Consider the following 16,113-nt stretch of genomic DNA (forward strand, 5'->3'; position numbering starts at 1 on the left):
TGACCTTCCATTTGTTGTTTTAAAGAATAAGACACTTCCAGGCTGAAAAACTGTAAATGACTTTCCTTATCATCCCCCAATTCACTCTATGGTCACAGAAATTACATTAAAACATACATAAAACAACAGCTATTGAAAATTCACACAAAATGAAAAATCAATGAAGTATGTTTTCCTCATTGAAATTTGGGCTATTTTGGGAACTACTAAAGATCTTGTGTGTCATAGGAAATACTTTGCCAGGAGATTACTTACCTTTTGAAATCTAGTGGCTAAAGAGACGTCATATCTGGAAATAAGCAAAGCAAAATAGAGATACATGAACAGGAATCTTCTTCTCATCATGATTAGCAAGACAAAAATACTTTAACAGCTTATGAAATTATTGAAAAACACACACATGTACATATATATGCACACATACTATCACTTTAAATTTTAAATTTCTCCTGAAGTCACAATAGTCTAAAAAAGCTATCCCTTGTTATGCCATATACCATATCAAAACACTATTTTTTTCTTACTAGTACTTTTTTTTTTTTCTATTTTTTAGCTGATTGTGCAGGATATTCTAGGGCAGGAAGATTATCTGCAATATTCACAAGTCAATCAATGTGATACATAACATTAATAGAAAGGATAAGAACCGTATGATCATTTCAATAGATGCAGAAAAAACATTTGACTAATACAACATCTATCCACACTAAAACCCTCAATAAAACGTAGGTTTAGAGAGAACATACATCAACATAATAAACGTCATATATTAAAAATCCACAGCCAATATCATCCTCAATGGGTAAAAACTGAGAGTTTTTCCTCAACAGTCTGGAACAAAATAGGGATTTCCATTCCCACCAGTTATTTAACATAGTACCAGAAGTCTTAGCCACAGCAATCAGACAACAGAAAGAAATAAAAGGATCCAAATCAGTAAGGAAGAAGTCAAACTTTCACTATTTGCAGATGACATGATACTCTATACAGAAAACCTGAAAGTCTCCACCAAAAAATTGCTAGAACTGATACACGAATACAGTAAAATTGTAGGATACAAAATCAATGTAGATATCTGTTGCATTTCTATACACCAACAATGAAGCAGCAGAAAGAAAAATTAAGGAATCAATCCCATTTACAATTGCACCAAAACCCATAAGATAGATACCTAGGAATAAACCTCACCAAAGATGTGAAAGACTTGTAATCTGAAAACCATAGAACACTGATGAAAGAAATTGGAGATGACACAAAGAAATGTAAAAACTTTCCATGCTCATGGATTAGAAGAACAAATATTGTTAAAATGTCTATACTATTCAATGTAATCTACACATTTAATGCAATCCCTATAAAAATACCAACAGCATTTTTCACAGAACTAGAACAAACAATCCTAAGCTTTTTATGGAACCACAAAAGACCCTAAATAGCCAGAGCAATCTTGAAAAAGAAAAACAATGCTAGAGGCATTATAATTCCAGACTTCAAGTTATATTACAAAGCTATAGCAATCAAAACAGTATGGTACTAGAACAGAAATAGACACATAGATCAATAGAAAAGAATAGAAGAAATGAACCCATAATTATACAGTCAGTTAATCTTCAACAAAGCAGGGAAGAATATCCAATGGGGAAAAGTCTCTTCAACAAAAGACGTTGGGAAAACTGGACAGCAACATGCAAATAATGAAACTGGACCACTTACACTCTACACATAGATAAATTCAAAATGAATTAAATACCTAAATGTGAGACCTGACACCATATAAATCCTGGAAGAGAAGACAAGCAGTAACCTCTTTGACTTTGGCCCGAGCAACTTCTTTCTAGATATGTCTCTTGAGGCAAGGGAAACAAAAGCAAAAATAAAATATTGGCACTTTATCAAAATAAAAAGCTTCTACACAGCAAAAGAAACAATCAACAAAACTAAAAGGCAACCTATAGAATGGGAGAAAATATTTGCAAATGACATATCCAATAAAAGGTTAGTATCCAAAATATATAAAGAACTTATAAAATTCAACACTGAAAATATGAGTAATCCAATTAAAAAAGGGAAGGAGACATGAACAGACATTTCTCCAATGAAGACATCCAGATGGCCAACAGACACATGAAAAGATGCTTAACATCACTAATCATCAGGGAAATGCAAATCAAAACTACAATGAGATATCACCTCATACCTGTCAGAATGGCTAAAATTAACAACACAAGAAACAACAGGTGTTGGTGAAGATATGGGAAAAAGGAACCCTCTTCACTGTTGGTGGGAATGCAAATCGGTGCAGCCGTTCTGGAAAATAATATGGAAGTTCCTCAAAAAGTCAAAAACAGAACTACCCTACGACCCTACAATCCAGCAATTGCACTTCTAGGTATTTACCCAAAGGGTACAAAAGTACTAATTCAAAGGGATACATGCACCCTATGTTTATAGCAGCATTATGTATAACAGCCAAATTATGGAAACTGCCCAAGTGTCCATTGATGAATGAATAAGGAAGATGTGGTACACACACACACAGAAAATGGAATATTAGCCATAAAAAAGAATGAAATCTTGCTATTTGCAATGATATGAATGAAGCTAGAGAGTATGCTAAGTGAAATAAGTCAGGCAGAGAAAGACAAATACCATATTATTACACTCATATATGGAATTTAAGAAACAAAACAAATTAACATAGGGAAATAAAAGAGAGGCAAAACAAAAAACAGACTCTTAGCTACAGAGAACAAACTGATGGTTACCAGAAGGGAGGTGGGTGGGGGGATGGGTGAAATAGGTGATGGGGATTAAGGAGTGCATATGCTGTGATGAGCACCGGGTATTGTAAGGAAGTGTTGAATCACTACATTGTACACCAGAAACTAAAATTGCACTGTGTGCTAACTGGAATTTAAATAAAAACTTTTTAAAAAATTAAGAAAAAACTAAAAACAGGATTTTTTCCCTTTTGTTAGCAAAATCTAGCTCATGTCTTTTGCAAAGGTCAATTTTAACTTTTATTCAGTTTTAGTTTCAGTATTTTCCTTGGAACAATGTAAAAACCTTCATAAATAATTCTACATTTTAAGAGGAAACGGACTAGTTTTTCTGTATGGAAAAAAGTCAATGCATTATTTCTGGCATTATGGTTTTTTCTAAGTTTTTAAAACATACTCCGAATTTATTTCAATATCAATTTCAGGCACTTCATGGTGATGTGCAATATTTATTAATGTCAAGATAACTAGAGAAATGTGAGAATTATAAAGGAGAAATTTTAAAAAGAAAACTAAACAAGGGTAAGGTTTAAAATGGGCCCATCAATAAGGTGGGTACAATCATATTTCATGTGTGAATCAAATGTTTAATTCTAATCTTCCAAGAATCCAACCTAAAATAGAAAACATTATTAATATACAAGTAATCATGCCATCTGTGTAAAGACACTATTCTTGGTACAAAATTCAGAAAGAATTTTGACCCTTGGACTTCAATACTATCTTCAAAAGATTTGTCACATTTGAGGTTATAGTACTATTCATTGACCAAGTCAAAATATTTATTAATCATCTATTATAGGAGGGACATTGTGCTGGAAGCAGATTATCATAAAGAACAAGATCAACAAATGTCCTTATTTATAGAATCTGAAATCCGTCTAGCAGGCAACACTGAAAGAAAGAGCTAATTGTAAAGCAGGATTTTACTAAAGAAATATAGCAGATAGTACTTATGAGGGGTTCATAAATTAACCTTGAGGAGTCAGGGAAAACTTCCCAAAGTAAATCATCTGTATGCTGAAACCCAAAGCAATCTCTAGGTAAGGGAGGCTTTGGGGCTTGGAGATTTTTCCTGCATTGGGAATAACCAGAAGCTGGAGAGGAACTGCACTGTAGAAGATGTGGAATTAGGTGATTGCCATCATCCCTGACAATTCCAAGACAGGCTCATGCAAATAAAATTGTCCTTGGTAGAGGAGACAATATTCTAGTAATTAAAGCAGATTGTGTTCAAAAGTGTTGTTTTCTTCTTGATGCACCTGTTTCATGTGGAACTAACAGTTACAGAAGCAGTTGGAGTGCAAAACAACTAAGAGTTTGAGGACTAACACAATCAGGAAACTGCATGTAGAAATAAAGTATAAGAATCATATTCTTGAGCTTGAATGTGGGAGTTGAGTTGTGATAAAAATGGTAACTGTGGCCCATGTTCCAGTCAAGTGAGTCTGTGTCTCCTTTATAAGGCGGTGAATTAACATTTTAAAATTAAACTGAGCTGGGGGTCAAGACCCCATTTCCTCATTTGCCTTAAGCATTTTCTACATGCTTATCACCAAGTTCCACTGCAAAGAAGTATGGAGTTATCTGACTTCCAAGCAGAGCCACCAGTCTGTATTGTGGTTTGGAAAGTATTATTGTGATCCCAAAGGTTGGTTTCTACTTGTCTATTTCGATGAATAGTCAGCTCTATAGAGTCTCTCAATAGAGAGCACTTTCTTATTCAGTGTGGCTTTGTCTCATAGAGACAATATGACTGAACAGCTACCTACCTTAACACCAAAAAACAGCATAGTATAACTCAGTGCATGTGTGTGTGTGTGTGTGTGTGTGTGTGTGTGTGTGTATACACTTTAGTGTGATTGCATAGAAATATATCATGAGGGGTTAAAATATGTATATTGGGGGTCCACAATATGAAGATATGAAGATTAGCTGTCACATTTATGACCTCTGATTTTTCTCTTTAAGTAGGAATAAATGTCTTGCTCTGTAGGGTGGCATCAGCAAGGGGAGTGGGACAAGACACAAATATAGCTTCTCCCTTCTAGAAGAAAAAAAGATTCATTCTCCCTAGCATTGAAGAAAAAAAATAGTTAACATGGGGTTTACTAATAATGCACATTATTTCTTCTTTGTCTTCATACTTTTATACACTTAACCTGCTTTTCAATGACATAATTTTTTAAAATTATGGCTGCATTTGGTAAAACTAAGCAGTTAAAAATATAGAAACCAGTTTCCCCTGGGTGGCACACACTCTTCATTAGGTCCTGACAAAATGTTCTGAAATAGTGTGTGTGTGTGTGTGTGTGTGTGTGTGTGTGTACATGCACACACGGGTACTATAGTTAATATAATTATAAAAACATATAAAAGGTATAATTCTAAAAGCATCTTTTTTTTTTACTCACTGTCCCGCAACTCTATTCTTTGACTATACTTTTTCTCCTATTCCCACATGAAAACTCCTGCAAGCTTCATGATTTCTTGAGTTATTAATAAGAAATAAAATGTTATACAGTAATTTAGGTCATAAACACGGTAACCAAAAGTGACTAGTCCCAGGTCATCAATTCAGAGCTGTGACCTTTTGAATTTGCTCTAATATAACCTCTCAACCCTTTCCACAGCTTGAGGCTGTTATCCTTAATGGTCAATACAAATTAAAAATAGGAAGCTTAATCAGCCCTGTTGAAAGTAAGGAAAAACACTCCTCCCCTCCCTTCTTTGGAGCATTTTTCTTAGGGAACTTGTAAAATCTTTCTTTGTCTCTTTAAATTGTATGTAAATCTTTTCTTTTCCGTCCTACTTTATTCTATTTCTTTTTTTCAAGTTTTTATTTAAATTCCAATTAGTTAACATACAGTTCATCACAAGTGCCCTCCTTAATCTCCATCACCCATAACCCATTCCCCCACCTACCACCCCTCCAGCAACCCTCAGTTTGTTCTCTATTGAGTCTGTTTTCTGGTTTGCCACTCTCTCTCTCTCTTTTTTTCCTATGTTCATCTGTTTTGTTTCTTAAATTCCACATATGAGGGAAATCATATGGTATTTGTCTCTCTGACTTATTTTGCTTAGCATAATCCTCTCTAGCTCCATCCATGTCATTGCAAATGGCAAGATTTCATTCTTTTTTATGGCTGAGTAGTATTTCACTGCGTGTGTGTGTGTGTGTGTGTGTGTGTTTATTATCCGTTCATCTGTCAATGGACACTTGGGCTCTTTCCATAATTTGGCTCTTGCTCATAATGCTGCTATAAATATCGGGGTGCATATATCCCTTTGAGTACTTTTTGTATCCTTTGGGTAAATACCTAGTAGTACAATTGCTGGCTCATAGGGTAGCTCTATTTTTAACTTTTTGAGGCACCTCCATATTATTTTCCAGAATGGCTGCACCAGTTTGCACTCCCACCAACAGTTTCCCTTTCTCTGCATCCTCACCAACACCTGTTGTTTCTTGTGTTGTTAATTTTAGCCATCTGACAGGTGTGAGGTGATAGCTCACTGTAGTTTTGATTTGTATTTCCCTGATGATGAGTGATATGGATCATCTTTTCATGTGTCTGTTAGCCATCTGCATGTCTTCTTTGGGAAAGTGTCTATTCATTTCTTCTGCCCACCTTTTAATTGGATTATTTTTTGGGGGGGTGTTGAGTTTTATAAGTTCTTTATATATTTTGGATACTAACCTTTTATTGGATATGTCATTTGCAAATATCTTTTCCCATTCCATAAGTTGTCTTTTAGTTTTGTTTCCTTTGCTGTGCAGAAGGTTTTTATTTTGATGAAGTCCCAACAGTTTATTTTTGCTTTTGTTTTCCTTGCCTCAGGAGACATATGTAGTGAGAAGTTGCTATAGCCAATGTCAAAGAGGTTACTGCCTATGCTCTCCTCTAGGATTTTGACTGCTTCCTGTCTCACAATTCTGGACTTCAAGTTACAATGTTGTTGTGATCAGTACAGTATGGTACTGGCCCAAAAACGGGCACATAGATCAATGAACAGAATGGAAAACTCAGAAATGAACTCACAACTATATGGGCAATCAGTCTTTGACAAAGCAGGAAAAAGTATCCAATGGGAAAAAGACGGTCTCTTCAGCAAATGGTGTTGGGAAAACTGGACAGCTACATGCAAAAGAATGAAACTGAACCCCTTTCTTACACCATACACAAAAATAAATACAAAATGGATAAAAGACTAAATGTGAAATAGAAAATCATCAAAATCCTAGAGAAAAACAAAGGCAGTAACCTCTTTGACATCAGCTGTAGCAATTGCTTACTGGATAAGTCTCCTGCGGCAAGGGAAAAAAAGGCAAAAATAAACTATTGGGACTGTATGTAAATCTTTTTTTTTTTTTTTTTTAATTTAACTCCAGGTTCTTTTCACATTCCATTTTATTCTGAAAATTAGTCAGAACTGGGGAAGCAAAACCTTTGTTATTGAAAACAATATGTGAATGAGAGTAAAGAGAAATGATATGACCTAAGTCATATATTTAGAATGGAACAGATCATCTCTTAAATTTGGGTCTGCTCTGAGTCAAAACAACAGTTGGAGCCAACAGGAACCCCTGGGGCATCGGCTCAGGGATGCTTCTTCAAGATCTAAGCTATCAAAAAGACAAAGGAAACAAAAGCAAAAGTGAACTATTGGGACTTCATCGAGATAAAACCTTTTGCACAGCAAAGGAAACAGTTGACAAAACTAAAAGACAACAAGCAGAATGGGAGAAGATATTTGCAAATGTCTTATCAGATAAAGGGCGAGTGTCCAAAATCTATAAAGAACTTATCAAACTCAACACCCAAAAAACAAATAATCTAATCAAGAAATGGGCAGAAGACATGAATAGACATTTCTCCAAAGAAGACATACAAATGGCCAACAGACACCTGAAAATATGTTCAACATCCCTTAGCATCAGGGAAATACAAATCAAAACCACAATGAGATTCCACCTCACACCAGTCAGAATGGCTAAAATTAACAAGTCAGGAAACGACAGATGTTGGTGGGGATGTGGAAAAAGGGGAACCCTCCTACACTGTTGGTGGGAATGCAAACCTCTTATGCTGTTGATGGGAATGCAGCCACTCTGGAAGACAGTACAGAGGTTCCTCAGAAAGTTAAAAATAGAGGGGTGCCTGGGTGGCTCAGTCGTTAGGCGTCTGCCTTCGGCTCAGGTCATGATCCCAGGGTTCTGGGATCGAGCCCCGCATCGGGCTCCCTGCTCCGCGGGAAGCCTGCTTCTCCCTCTCCCGCTCCCCCTGCTTGTGTTCCCTCTCTCACTGTCTCTCTCTCTGTCAAATAAATAAATAAAATCTTTAGAAAAAAAAAAAAAAGAAAGTTAAAAATAGAGCTACGCAACAACCCAGCAATTGCACTACTAGGTATTTATCCAAAGAATACAAACACAGTGATTCGAAGGGGCACATGTATGTCAATCTTTTGAAAAGCTAAGTAAGCCTCAGTTTTGGGATCCAGGAATGTCTTTGAAATGACCTGGGAGCCATCTCTTTGAAATGTCATTATCAAGGAAGATAGTGTCCCTATTTCCCAGTTTCTGTGGGAGAGCTGGAGTCTAAATTATGTAGGCAACTCACTCCAGATTGCAAACATATTTCCTGTCATAAAAATATGAAAAGTTTGTGCTTCCTTTGTACAATGCCAAATACCTAGCAGGTGATCACTCCAATTAACATGTGAATTTAGGATGATTTATGTGTGACAAATGGTCTGTCAAATCCTTATCACATGTACGTAATGTGTTACATCTGCTTGGCTATATAAACGGGTATGATTTTATTTGGTCTTTGCAATCTTTTGGCAAATTGCCTGTGATATGCATTGTACTCTAGTCTAAGTATTATTCAATAATAAAACATTTCATTTCTTTTCTACTTTTGTGAGGAAGTTTTCTGGGTTGGAGAGGAGATTTTGTTTTAATTTATATTTCCGCAACACTATACACTGGCTCCTTGCACTAGGGAGAGATGAGTAAATGTCCTTTATACCTTCGTGTTTCTCCTCCTCATTTAGCTTTTAACTTCAAGGCAAGGGCAAGGAACAATACAGTGAAATAAAAAGCTATTACCTAGTAGGTCAGCCAGCAAGATGGCCTTAGGCTCTCTGATCCTGGTCAATAGTCAGCACTGACTTTTTCTCTCAACTGGAAACTTTCAGTTACATTTGTCATGGGCCATGCCCGTGGCTATCCCTGTATTCTTCCCGCATTGTATTCACTTATATTTAGCACCTACAAATTCCTCATGGAGTTCTAGAAACTGGAAAACAACAGTAAATGGAACTGACAAAACCCTGTCTTGATCAGTCTCAATTTGAATTGTATATGCTAATATGGGCTTTTAAAGATAAACTGAGACATATTAAAACTTTAAGAGCTTATTTGAGCAAAAAACAATGTGAGGAGGGTAGTGCCAAGCTGCAAGTGGTTAGACAAACTCCAGTGACAGGACCTGGGAAAGACAAGGAGAGAAGATGAAAGCAGAGTTAGGGAATGATTGATTGGCTATAGCTCAACGTCTAGTTGGCCATCTGTGATTGGTTGTTCTAAGGTTTTGTGACCTTGAGGCACTTAGAGGCTTTGATTTTGGTTTGCTGATGTAGGCCTCCTCAGCATTAGAACTACCTCAGTGTAATGGGCTCCTTGTTTAATTAATTTAACAGGGCTAAGAGAAAACAAATGAAAAGAGGAGGAAAATATGTGTTAATGGGGAACTTATGACAACTCCAGTTCAGGTGGCTAGATCTCCACTCAGTCGGAGGAAGGTGGTACTCTACTTCTTACATTCTATAAGATTTCTTTTATTTTTTATTTTTTATTTTTTTTAAAGATTTTATTTATTTATTTGACAGAGAGAGACATAGCGAGAGAGGGAACACAAGCAGGGGGAGTGGGAGAGGGAGAAGCAGGCTCCCCGCAGAGCAGGGAGCCCGATGTGGGACTCGATCCCAGAACCCTGGGATCATGACCTGAGCCGAAGGCAGTCGCTTAACCAACTGAGCCACCCAGGCGCCCTAAGATTTCTTTTAATCATCCACTTTTACTTAAAGCAATTTAAGTAGAATTCTAGCCTTACAAATATCACTATAACTAAACCATATTGGCCATATTAAGAATATTAAAGTGCAATGGAGGGGCAAGGGAGGAAGGAACCAGATGTTTCCTTGCTTTGAGATTCATGTTGCACTAAATAAATTTGTTTAATTAGGAAAGAAAGTTAATAGATGAGCATTCAGTGTTTTACATATGATACAAAATAATCAATATTCTGGAGGTCTTGAAAGATTATAAAGCAAGTACCATGTGATGAAAGTAACAGAGAAACAGAGCTGGAGGAACATAAATGTATTGTTAGAGGCTATATATTGAAATGTGGAATTTCCGACTTGAGCTGTGTCCTGCAATGAGAATATCCTGTGTTTGCATAAGGGGGCAGTCTCTATGGAACTATGACTGAGGCAGGGGAGAATGAGGTGGCCTTGGGTGGTGTATGAGTTTGCGAGGGCTTCCATAACAAAGTACCACAGACTGGGTGGCTTAAACAACACAGAAGCATTTTCTCACAGTTTTGGATGCTAGATGTATGAGATAGAGATGGTAGAGATCTGTCACAGAGGCCTCTCTCTCCAGCTTGTAGATAGATGTCTGTCTTCTGTGTGCATCTTCATGCAGTATGTTATGGATTGAACTGTGGCCCTCAGCTCCATTCATGTTGAGGTCCTAAACTCCAGTGTGACTGTCATTAGAGATGGGGACTTTATGGATATGATTTTAAAGTTAAATGAGGTCATAAGGTCGGGCTGGTGAGAAGCAAAAAAGACATGCTTGGACTCAGCAAGAAGGCAGATGACTGCCAGCCAGAAAGACTGAATCTGCTAGTGCCTTGATCTGGGTCTCCCTGCCTTTGGAACTGTGATAGACCACATTTCTATTGTTTAAGCCATTTGTCATGGCAGCCTGAGCAGACTGATACATGGCATTCTCCCTGTGGGTATGTCTGTGTTTAAATTCCCTGTTCCTATAAGAATACCAGTGATATTGGAATAGGGCCCACCCTAATGATCTCATTTTAACTTAATTTTCTCTTTCAAAGCCTTATCTCCAAACACCATCACATTCTGAGGTACTGGGGATTAAGATTTCAATATATGAATTTTGGGGGAACACAATTCAACCCATAAGAAATGGTGAGGGATATTAAATTGTGATTCACAATAATTTTTCTCTACGTTATGCCATGTTTCTCTATAAGTAAAACATATTGCCAATTGACTTTAAGCACAAGACTTCACTGACCAGGGGAATGTAGACCAATGAAATATATTACATGCTCTCTGTTGCTGCATCTTGAAAGTCTGCCCTCTGCCATGTATATAACAGGTCCTAAATGAGGATTTCTCCTTCAGCATGAATTCTGGAATGAGAAGGCCAGTGAAGCCATGCATTACCAACAGAAGCCAGACAAGGAACATCTCATCTGCAGTCATCAGTTAATGTAAACAATAAAAACATACTTGTCTGTGTAAGTCCTAAAATATTAGTGTTGTTTGTTTCTAAAGCAAGAGCTGACTAAAAAAAAAATGTGTACAACAAAAGCAAGCTGCTACAGCAAACACCTCAAATATATGACATAAGCTTTTGTTCTAGATACCAACTCATGAGGAAAATGCTATTGAAGTTTGCAACCACATTATGCATAAGAAAAACATTGGGTATGACTATCACCTATAATAACTTGCAAGACAGAAAAATTGTCAAATAAATTTATTACTTGGGAAATGAAGTTTTATCCAATAGAGAATACGGGCGGCATGAATTGTTTATTATTAGCTGCACTGGATAAATACTGCAAAAGTTAGATTGGCCCAGGAAAAGAAAAATCTGCTTACAAACAAAATTTTAAAAAGAAAACGAGAAGAGTATCAGGACTATAAGGATTTGAAGAAACAACTCTTTCTCAATTCTAGCCAGTGAAAGGATTGATAAAAATATTTTTAAAAATAAATATAAAGTCAAGGATGCTGTGGTCATCATACCCTTTGTTAAAATATATAGTTAGAATCACTTTGCACTTGGAAATTCTGTTCAGTTAAACAGAATAGCTACAGGAAAGACAGCAAGGATATTATCCCATGGAAGCCTGAGAAACTCAAGGTATTTCTAATCAGATAGAGAGAGGCATCTATATATAAACATTTGGAGTTGAATCAATTAATAAGATATTTTTTTTTAAATTGAGTGTGTTGTATTGCCTAAAATCCTACCAGTCTAGATTAAGGAAAATTGTGACTGCTTGAAATGAAAATATGACCTTTGAGTTCCAAAATTCCGAAGTACAAGAAACATGCTTAGAATACTGCATAATCCCCTAAAAGTTAATAGTCTTCTTTTCTCTTCAAAAGTATCCCAGGAGGCTTATAAAAAAGGAATGACTTTCCACAGAGCAGAGCCCTGGAGAACAATGCCTCCGGGAGTCCCTCCTAGAGTAAACAAGAACGTCATCAAGGGATATTCCGTATTTCAAGAAAGGGGGACTTACAACGTTTGCCTTGTCTTCAGAACTGCTATTGACCAGTGAATTGTACGTGTCTATTTTTTCCTCTTTTCCAGATGTGATAATTTATTATCATTGTCTTATTACTGTTCCACCATTCTGTGGTGTGACCCTGTGTGCATGCGTGTGATGTAAAAAAACAGTATCTTATTTTTCAGCTCACAGATGTTGGATCAAATAAAACTGCATCCTGACCTGAGGCAGATCATCAGCTCCAAATTTTAAGTCTGATTACAATAATTGGATGAGGCACTTGGAATCTCTCAGAGAGGATGGGTTTAATTGCACTAAGAAAAAGCAGATGTTTTTGGCCAAGAGGGTGGAATTATGGTAGAATGTACTAACTGTTCAGTTCTTTGTTCTCTTCCAACCCATGCCATGCTTCCTTGGAGACTGAGTATACTTTACTGACTTGTGCTTAACCATACATTGACCTATGGTATGCAAGCAGACATAATTTTCTCCAGATATGTACTGAAGCATTCAATGAACTTACATGATTTGGTTCTGTTTCATTCTGTTCCTGTACTAGGACCATGAGAACAGCACATCCCAGGTGTGGGCAGCCTTTTGGCCTGCATTAAAGTACAAGAACTCCTTAGAGATGAGAAGATTGCAGAAAAGCTATAGCTCATCTGCAATCTCAAAACAAAACAAAAAAACAAAGAAGTTGTGTTTTTGTAACTGTATTTGGAGGTTGTTACTTCAATAAGAAATGATTAAAATAGATAAATCATCCAAATAATCACTGAAGCACAAATGCAAGACAGTGTGTATTGTTTAGGTAGAGAGAAAGTAAGTCAGTTTTCAAAACCTAAGGAAATGAGTCATAGTGACCAAGAGATCATAAAATCTTGCCAAAGAAGAGTACTTGAATTTTGTTTTGTGACCAGATGCTATAAATAAAAGGAAAAAGAGAGAAAGAGAGAGGGAGAGAGAGAGAGGGAGTTTCGTGTTTTGAGAGAGGCTAAAGAATGCTATTAAAACTCACTGTGACTTGTGTCGGGTAAGGAAGTGGATAGCTTCCCAATTTGAGATTACAACAGATAATGCAGTTCTCATGGGTGAGAGTGGAGTTTCTATGAATCCCTGTTCATACTAGCCTTTGGGTTTAAACAGAGAGCAACACAAGTGGTGGTGGAGATGCAGAGGGAGAGGGAGAAGCAGACTCCCCGTTGAGCAGGGAGCCGGGGATCATGACCTGAGCTGAAGACAGATGCTTAACCGATTAAGTCACCCAGGCGCCCCATGAAGGTAGGTTTTTAAAAAGACCTCAAGACCCAGAGTCAGAAACCTATTCTTTGAAGTGTAATTGTTGCTCTCTGTTTAAACCCAAAGGCTACTATGAAACTCCCCTCTCAGAATGAAGGGGGGGAAATCGGTGGGGGAGATGAACCATGAGAGACTATGGACTCTGAGAAACAAACTGAGGGTTCTAGAGGGGCGGGGGGTGGGGGGATGGGTTAGCCCGGTGATGGGTATTAAAGAGGGCACGTTCTGCATGGAGCACTGGGTGTTATGCACAAACAATGAATCATGGAACACTACATCAAAAACTAATGATGTAATATATGGTGATTAATATAACATAATTAAAAAAATAAAAATAAATAAAAAACTACCTTCTAACTATTTTATGAAATTCTGAAAGTATTTTGCTTAAATGCTGATCCTCTATTACTTAAGGCTATCCCTAATCTGGCTCCTGTTTAAACACTGTAGGTATGTACCAACATTTCCTTGCTGTGCAGCATAAACTCTAAAGTGACCAGTCTTTTTCTCCCCCTAATGCATTAGCATCATTAAAGTGAAATAACATGCTCCATCTGAAGAGAGGGAGAAATACATCTCTCTTGCCTGGGTGAACCAGTGTTTTCAAGACACTGTGCTACCAGTTCCACAGAAATTATTGACAAAATATTGACAAATATATACATATTTGTTTATTTATTTTTACTTGATAACTCATTCTATGTGAAAACCCCATAGAGAGCTTAGCCAGAAAGTAGTCACAATAAGTCAGCTTTACACCACAGAGTCCTTTCTCTTGAAAGCTCAGGTGAATTTTATTGGATCGAGATTTGCACATAGATTCTGTTGAAAGAAAACTTTCTTTTTCTAGTTCATTGGTTATCATAACCTGGGAGTCCTATGTGCCATATGTTGGGACATTTCAGTCATTAGTAATTCTGGTGTGAGAATGATTACTCATAAAATACATTTTAAATTAGGGAAGGTGAACAGTGGATAAGTTGTTACGAACAGAAAAAGTGGGTAGGAAACCAACAAGGGAAGGAATGTGGACAAGGACACATAATTTGGTTGTATGGAAATAAGAGTAAGGTAAATTCAGGTTAATGAGTTAAACAGATCATTGTTATGGAGGAAAGCCTCTGTTATGGGGTTAAAAACTACAGGACCAGAAAAACACGGTGCACTCAGTGTCCAACCTGAATACAGTCGTTAAGCTCAGTGGTCTTGAAATTGAGCTTTCCTCAGATAACCGACAATTAGAACTAGCTGAAGCCACAGAAGTGACCTCCTAGGAAATAAAATATGTCACAGTTCCCGCCAGAGATGATACCAATATGTCTCCAGCTAAAACTGAAAACATTTGGTCTTGAATGGACCTAGTAAGCTGTCCGTGATTATATAGCCATAAACTTTAGTGATGGGATAGGAACAAAGCCAGATTGCCATAGAATAAGGAGTACAAGAGTGATGCCAGAGCAAATGAAAATCTTTAAAGAAATGTGGTTGGATACAGATTCCATTGGAATGCAAACATTTTTTTGATAGCCAATTTTATTTCTTTGAATTTCATTTGTTTAACAATTACTCCAATGAAGCAAAAACCTACTTAGAAATAACCTCATTATGTATTAAAAAAAAACTTAAGTAGTTTATAGGAAAATTTAAATAAAATTTAAAGCTCTTAAACTTCTATATCTTTCAAATTAGTCACTAGTTTTTATTTGTAGGGGTTATGTTTTAATATTCATGAGGATAGATTCATGAAAAATATTAAACCTTGAATATTTTAGAATAAAGATGTCTAAGCAGATGACTTACTGTTATCTTTCAAAGCTAATATTAATTTCTTAAGATTTTTTGTTAAAATATAAAACAGTTTTACTACTCAATATACTAAACCCCTTTAAACTTTGAAAGATATATATATTTAAACAGCTTTATTGAGATGTAATTTGCATAATGTAATTCACCTGTTTTAAGTATACAATTCAATGCTTTTTAGTATATTTAGAGTTGTGCAGTCATTAACACAATCTAATTTAGAACTTTTCCATCATTATCAAAAAGAAATTTCATAGCTGTTATCAGTCATTCCCTTCTCTCCTCGCTAATCTCTAATCTCTGGCAACTATAACTTGACATTTTGTCTCTATAGAATTGTCAATTTTATGTAAACAAAATCAGGAAATTTTATATGAATAGAATTTTATGTAGTTGTTTATGACTGGCTCCCTTCACATACCATTATTTTGTAGTGTGTATTGGTATTCCATTTCTTTTTATTGCAAATAATATTCTATTGTATGTATACATCACATTCTGTTTATACATTCATCAATTGAACATTTGGGTTTTTTCCATTTCTTGAAAATTATGAATAATACTCCTATGGACCTTTGTGTACAACTTTTATGTTGACATGTATATTTTTATTTCTCTTGAGTAGATATCTAGGAGTGGAATTGCTGATTTATATGGTAACTATA

At 36.3% G+C, this 16,113-nt stretch overlaps 1 long non-coding RNA gene across 1 annotated transcript in view; it reads left to right on the top strand.

The window, feature by feature from the left end:
- Positions 1 to 11,335, top strand: part of LOC118546092 (uncharacterized) — a 192,669-nt gene extending 181,334 nt beyond the window's left edge. Inside the window, exon 4 of the long non-coding RNA XR_004922433.2 lies at positions 11,200 to 11,335. This is a non-coding gene — a long non-coding RNA (uncharacterized LOC118546092). The remainder of the gene's footprint in view (positions 1 to 11,199) is intronic.
- Positions 11,336 to 16,113: the final 4,778 nt, after the last annotated feature.

Source organism: Halichoerus grypus, chromosome 2 (genome assembly GCF_964656455.1).
Source record: "Halichoerus grypus chromosome 2, mHalGry1.hap1.1, whole genome shotgun sequence".
In the NCBI taxonomy this organism is placed as follows: domain Eukaryota; kingdom Metazoa; phylum Chordata; class Mammalia; order Carnivora; family Phocidae; genus Halichoerus; species Halichoerus grypus.